The sequence below is a fragment of the Palaemon carinicauda genome, chromosome 26, assembly GCF_036898095.1.
Source record: "Palaemon carinicauda isolate YSFRI2023 chromosome 26, ASM3689809v2, whole genome shotgun sequence".
NCBI classification, from domain to species: Eukaryota; Metazoa; Arthropoda; class Malacostraca; order Decapoda; family Palaemonidae; genus Palaemon; species Palaemon carinicauda.
In genome coordinates this window covers 13,230,180-13,237,679 of record NC_090750.1, presented here as the reverse complement: position 1 = coordinate 13,237,679, position 7,500 = coordinate 13,230,180, and positions in this window count along the sequence as shown.

Below are 7,500 nucleotides of genomic sequence, written 5' to 3'. Positions count from 1 at the left end.
AGATAGGAGGGATACTATAAAAAGGAGAAAAAGACAAATTCATTGTTGAAAGTTTTCGAGGAAGTAATGAAAATTATAACGTAGGCATGTTAAGTATTCAATTATTGATAGTGAAGTCAAAAGAAAAGCGTGGGATGACGGGAGAGAATATCTAGACAGGAAAGCAAGTGAGACTGACAAAGCTATGTATTCCGTAAATGGCTTTGGTATAAAAATTGGTCTCTTAATTAATAATGAAATCTCTACTTGGGCAAAGAAGAAAGAGCATATACCCATCAAAAGTAGATGGATATCTTATATAAACAGAAGATGAGGAAAGGCAATGTTGGAACACTCTAGTGAGGTCATAAATAGGAGATATTGAGGGAATAATTTGATTGATATACCTGAAGCTGAGGAAGATCTTCGAATACCCGTTAATGAATTCATTGTGATTGAAGTCGAAGCTATCATTAAAAAACTAAGGAAAGGGAAACGCCCTGCATACGATGGAATAACTTCTGAGATGATATTGGCTGCAAATGAAGTGACTTCCTGAATACTTACAGGAGTGTTTTGTTGAATGTGGCGTGAAAAAGAAAAAAAAAAACTGATAAATGGGAGTTAGGAGTGTTGCTGAAAATTGCGGAAAAAAAATATGACTAATTGGAATAATTGCACAGGCATCACACAGAGTTCAGTTGTCATGGAAATATATATTATGCTTCTAAAGAAAGTTGAGTAAAAAAATAATGAAAAGCTGAGAGATGAACAAGCAGAATTTCAAAAGATAGAAGTTGTACAACAATATGTAAAATATAGAAATCCACTCTTGATATATATATGTATATATATATGTATATATATATATATATATATATTTATATATATATATATATATATATACATATGTATATATATACATATATATATATATATATATATATAAAGATATATATATATATATATATACATATATATATATATATATATGTGTATGTATGCGTGTTCACAAGTGTGACGAAGTGTCTTTGAGGCAATTCGGTTAGGTAGGTCTAGGGTTTTTCATTTGAGACACTTTTCCTGATCTTGTGATTTTAGGAAAAGTTTCGTGTTTTCCTGAACCTCAGGAAAATCCCAGGAAATATCTGGATTTTATGAAAGAAAAATATATTTAAGGAAGGAAATACTGCAAGACTTATTGCATGTGATTATTTGACTATTTTTAAAGCATTGGCAAAGACATATCCTCAATATATAATGTAAAAAAAAACGTTCAATGAAATTATTCAGCAGAAAATTAAGGCTGATCACGCACATAATTGTATGCGTTTTCTCCGGAATTAACATAAGAAAGTGGTATAAATTTATACAAATTGTACGAAAATATATGAGCATGGGATTTGTAATTCATTAGAAACCTTGTAAAAGGAAACTTAACAGTCCCACAGGGATTCTTAATAATGCTAAATATAATTCCAGCATTTAATAACTCACACTTACTGCACTAAATAAATAAAAATGTAAACAAACAACATTCAAATAAATCAATCTTTCTAGCTACAAACAATCTTACTCTCTCTCTCTCTCTCTCTCTCTCTCTCTCTCTCTTTCTCTCTCTCTCTCTCTCTCTCTCTCTCTCTCTCCTCTCTCTCTCTCTCTCTTAAAAGCATTTGGTAAAATAAAACCATAATTGAAAGAAACGAAAAAAAAAAGGTTCATCCACAAAGACACTTCTGAAAGTTTCACTCTTTTCGTTTGGTATAATATTTCTTTCATATACTACCTTCCTCTGTAACTATTGGGTGTTTGTTAGGCACCTGGATTTGCTATTTATTTCAGACCATTATGGCGTTGTTTATCAGGAATATCATTAAGGCTTTTATTTGGCCAGTTAGGACAGTCTTACACAATGGTTACAACAAATATCAGTAATTTATAGTATTAAAAGTTACTCAAACTTTCATATTTTAGGAGTTTACTTCTATGATTTTACGCTGTACTCCCTTCATCAGGTCCATCATTCTCTCATCAAAATGCTAACCCACATCCCCATCCCACGCCCACAACCAAATCTCTCTCTCTCTCTCTCTCTCTCTCTCTCTCTCTCCAGACCTTAGGCTCGCTTCACACGAGTGGTTTGGAGCCTTGCGATTACGACCTTGCGGTATACGGTTTAGAATACTTAAGGAGTTCAGGGCACCCTTCTGACTAGAGGTTTTCCCCCGTATGGTAGCAGTAGTTAAGGTTCTGCAGAGGATAGGCGTTCTTCTTATGCTTCTATTTTTCTCATTATTTTTAGCATTACCAGTTAATTATTATTATTATTATTATTATTATTATTATTATTATTATTATTATTATTATTATTATTAAGTTAGTGTGATGCCTCTGTAATTTTTGCAATCAGTCAAATTTTTTGTCGTCATTTTCAACAACACTCCAAGCTCTTATTTATTTATTTATTTATTTATTTATTTATTTACTTATTCCACGCCGCATTCAACAAAGTACTCTTGTAAGTAGTTAGGAAGTCACTTCCTCATGTTACTTTTCATACAATATACACATGACTTGTGGTTTTGCCGAGAAGACAAGCTTGTTGCGTATGCAGATGATGCTACTCTCTTTGCATCAATTCCATCCCCTGAATGTAGATCTGGGGTTGCTGAATCTGTCAATTGAGATCTAGGTAAAATTAGTGCATTGTGAAAATTATGGGGTATGAAGTTGAATCCGAACAAAACTCAAAGTATAATTGTAAGTAGGTCAAGGACAGTGGCTCCTCAACATCCGGAACTCAGTATTGATAATGTTTCTTTAACCTTATATGACATTCAATATTTTAGATGTGATTCTCGACAGCAAATTTAATATGTATTAGGAAACATGTTTAGTCTGTGTTTTCTTCAATTGCACATAAAATTGGCTTATTGAGAAAGTCTTTCAGGATTTTCGGTGATCAATCTATTCTGAAGAATTGTTTCAATTCTTTCATTCTACATTGTTTAAGTATGTTTTTCCTGTCTGGTCTTCGGCTGCGAATTCCCATCTTAATTTGTTGGACGGAAACTTACGGTCTATTAAATTGCTTATTCCTGATCTAGATATTAATCTTTGACACCGTCGATAAATTAGTTCATTATGGATGTTGCTTAAGATTTTTCATAATTCTGACCATCCTTTACATTCAGATCTTCCTGGACTTTTCCATCCTGTTCGTAATACTAGACAGGTAGGTAATTCTAATAGCCAGGTATTCCCCATCATGAGGCTGACTACTACACAGTATTTTCGAAGTTTTATTCCAGCTATGACCAAGTTGTGGAATGATCTTCCTAATCGGGTCGTTGAATCAGTAGAGCTTCAAAAGTGCTAAGTTGCAGCAAATGTTTTTATGTTGAACAGGCCAATATAAGTCTTTTTATATTTTATATATGACACATCTGTTTTTGACGTTGTTAATAGTTCATATAGGACATATTTGTTTTGACGTTGTTACTGTTTTTAGAATGATTTATTGTTAATTTGTGCTCATCATTTATTCGTTTTCTTATTTCCTTTCCTCACTGGGCTATTTTTTTCTTTTTGGAAACCTTGGGCTCACAGCATCTTGCTTTTCCAACTAGGATTGTAGCTTGGGTAGTTATAATAATAATACATATATATATATATATATATATATGCATCTATATATACAGTATATATACATATATATATATATATATATATATAAATATATATATATATATATATATAAGTATATATATATATATATATACATATATATATGCATTTATATATACAGTATATATATATATATATATATATAAATTTATTTATATATATATATATATATATATATATTTATATATATATATATATATACACACACACACATATATATATATATATATATATAAATGCTGATGACGATGTCCTAATTAGCAAAACGCCAAATGACTTGCAAAGCTTGATATCCAGAATTCATTAAATATCATATGAGCAGATTCTAAAGGTAAATAGAAGTTACAGAGAGATGACGAGAATAGAATATGCAATAGAAGATGAAATATCATAGGAAGGAAAAAAGGATTAGTAAGGTGGAATCATTTGATTATTTAGGAACTATGATCTCCTATACGGGGTCTTTAGAACTACAGTTTAATGAAAGATTGAAAAAAAGCAAATGAGACAATGACTAGGTTAAGAAAATGTTGTAACCAAATCTAAAATTACAAAAAAAAAATAATGGTTATAAATCAGTTTAGTGACTTCCTAATAGTGACTTAAACAACTAAAACTAAATGATAAAAATAACAGAATTTTTGTTGGTAAGAAAACAAAATAACTTAAGAAACTCCTATGACCTCCAAATAAATAATAATGACAACCTGTTTCCGATGTCTAATACATCTTGTGACGTAGGTATATCACTTGTTTGTAATTTGTTTCCCAGTGCCTAAATAAACAATGCATTATGAATTGATAGTTATCCAGTAAAAAAAAAAAAAAAAAAAAAAAAAAAAAAAAAAAAAAACCATTGTTTCTATAGAAGTAAAGGGGATATATTCCATTGAAAATCTTGCATTTAACTGTGTTCTTACCAGGACTGACTACTATGGCTCTATTTTTTATAAGCTACTCAAAGATGAACTTCAGCAATCATAAAACAATAATCTGATGATCATTACGGATAAAGGGCATTACAGTCTTAGAAAAGATTACTTTAATATGCACTGGCGCCTATTAAAGCAATAACAGAATTACAGATATGTGCAAGAACTCATTAAGTTATCAGAACCGTACGTCCAAAATATTTGAAAAAATATTGCTATTCATATATCTAAGTATCTCGATAATATGGATTTGACAAGTAGCGTGGAACTCACTCTTTGATACTTTAAATAAATGAAATTATTTACGACAAAAAGGTCCTCTGGCCACAGGGTTCCTATGTGTGATAAGACCAGGAAACAAGCCTGAAAATATATTAAGTAGCAACGACATTGAAGGAAAAAATTCTTAAGGAATGGATGTTCCTGAAAGAGCCGAGTGCCAGACTTCTCACAAAAGAAAGGAGCTTTATTCTTTAGATTATTTTTTATTGGCCAATGAAACATTCCGAATGAATTCAGCTCTCACTGGAGGATGCCAGAGAAGTCTGGAATGTACGCTCCTTTCTTTGGCTTTGAATATATTTGCCAGTATCCATTTTTCATAGCTTCCTCTTCTTACAACGTTCCTTTTTAAATAGTTTATTGTGTGTTTAAATTTTGTTTTTGCCTTTTCCTATTTTTTTTTTTATTGTAATGTATTTTTTTTTCTTATTCATACCATTTCATAACGGTTACTTTTTTTTTTTTTTTAATATCTATAAGTGATAAGGAAGGAACCTTAAGATAATCATTCAGTAATTCTAGTACAGTATATACAAAGTAAGCAATTAAGGAAAAACTTCATTTTGTGTCACTGGTTATCGTGTATTAGCAAATATGATATGCATATTAAAATAGAAACAAACGAGAGAGAGAGAGAGAGAGAGAGAGAGAGAGGAGAGAGAGAGAGAGAGAGAGAGAATGTACTAAACAAATAACCAATCCTATTAAAACTGAGAAAACCCTCTACTTTTCATGTCCCAAGTCCATGGGAAGCACCTTAATTAATGTTTATCAAAATAAAAGGGATATAGAATTCTGAGTTTATAAAGTACCATGTCGAGATTGTAAAAATGTCTCTGTTGGACAAACGGGCTGTTTTGTATATCAAAGATTATCAGCATATGAAAAATCTTATAGGCATGGCTTTGAAAACACAGGCATTTTCGTTCACCTTAAAGATTTAGTGCACAAGATTAAATGAAATGGGTCCTCATTCTTTTTAAGAGTACCTGTCCGTAGCAAAAGGAAGGTCCTGGAATCAGCCATCATAAATCAATCAAAGACAATAAACTTATCTAGCGAGCAATGGAGAGGTGATATAGTGGACAACACTCTTCTCACCCCGATTATAAAGAAGATAATCCACTGAGACAGGCCACTAGATATGCAACAATGTCAAAACACCATCCAAGCGGTGCAAGAATATATATATATATATATATATATATATGTATATATATATATATATATATATGTAAATATATATATATATATATATATATATACATATATATATATATATATATAATAGGTTTTTGGAGTGTTGGAGCCATGAATCAGATGGGAAGTTACAGTGAGTGGAAAATTAATTTAAGGATTATAGTTTGGATATCTTGCCCTAAGTGAAACACGTTGTAAGGTGATTGGTAAGGAATCCTTAGACTAAGGCAAGCTATATATCTATTCAGGATGGACAGATGGCGTGGGAAGAGGAGGGGTATGAATGATGATGTCACTAATAGCAGGAAAGGAATTGAGTTAGTGGCGAGCTGTAAATAGCTGATTGTTACATAGAAAGTTCGAATCAAAGCACTGCAATATGAGTATTGTAGTATGTTATGCATCAACAAATGATTCCCATGAAAATAGGAGAGATAAATACTATGAAGATCTGCAGAGTGCAATAGGTGAAAGGCCAGAGAGATATGAAACTTGTAATAGGTGAGTTCAGTGGTGAAGTTGAAGGTAATAATCAGTGTATAGAGAATTTGGGGGGGGGGGGGGGGGGGCTGAGGGTCTTAGCTAAGTTGTGAATAAAAATGGAACTATTTTTATAAGTGTTTGTTTAACCAACAATCTTGTCATTGGGCGATACTGTTTTCCGGCAAAAGGACATACACAATTATACATGGCCTTCATGAAGTGGTTGTAACATAAATCAAATAGATCACAGAGCCATTAATAAAGTGAGTATTCTGAGATACGTAAGAAGCTCTAGAGGTATAGATATTGGTAGGGATAACCATCTTATTATTACCACATTGAAATTAAAACTGAAAGCACCCAACAGATAGTTAGATAGAATACATAGGTTTGATACAATCCAGCTTCTGGAAGATGAGTAAAAAAAAAATGCAATTGAATGTATAAATCGATTTGCAGTTTTACAAACTTTCAGAGACATAGGGCAAAGAATTAATGAAGGATTTTGTGATATTCAGAACATATATCTGTCAGTTGGCAGTGAAGTCTTTGGACACACAGTTACAAGGAAAATGCAACGGGTAACAAGTATTTTTTGGAATATTATAAAAAGGAGGCCAAAACAGAAATTGATTGTTGAAAGTTTTCGAGGAGGTAATGAAAATTACTAGGTAGAGCATTTTAAGTATTCCAGTATTGTTAGTGAGGTAAAAAAAAATACAAATCACACAGGAATGACTGAAGAGAATAATTAGACACGGCTATGAATTGAGGGAGTTACTATGATGTAAGATTTGCTCATGTAGTTGAAAATAAAATCTCAAATGGGGGTAAAAAAAGTAGCACATAACCATCTAAAGGAGAGATTGATCTGTTATAACAACAGAAGAGGAAGAAAGACAATGTTAGATGGAACACTTTAATGAGGTTATGAATA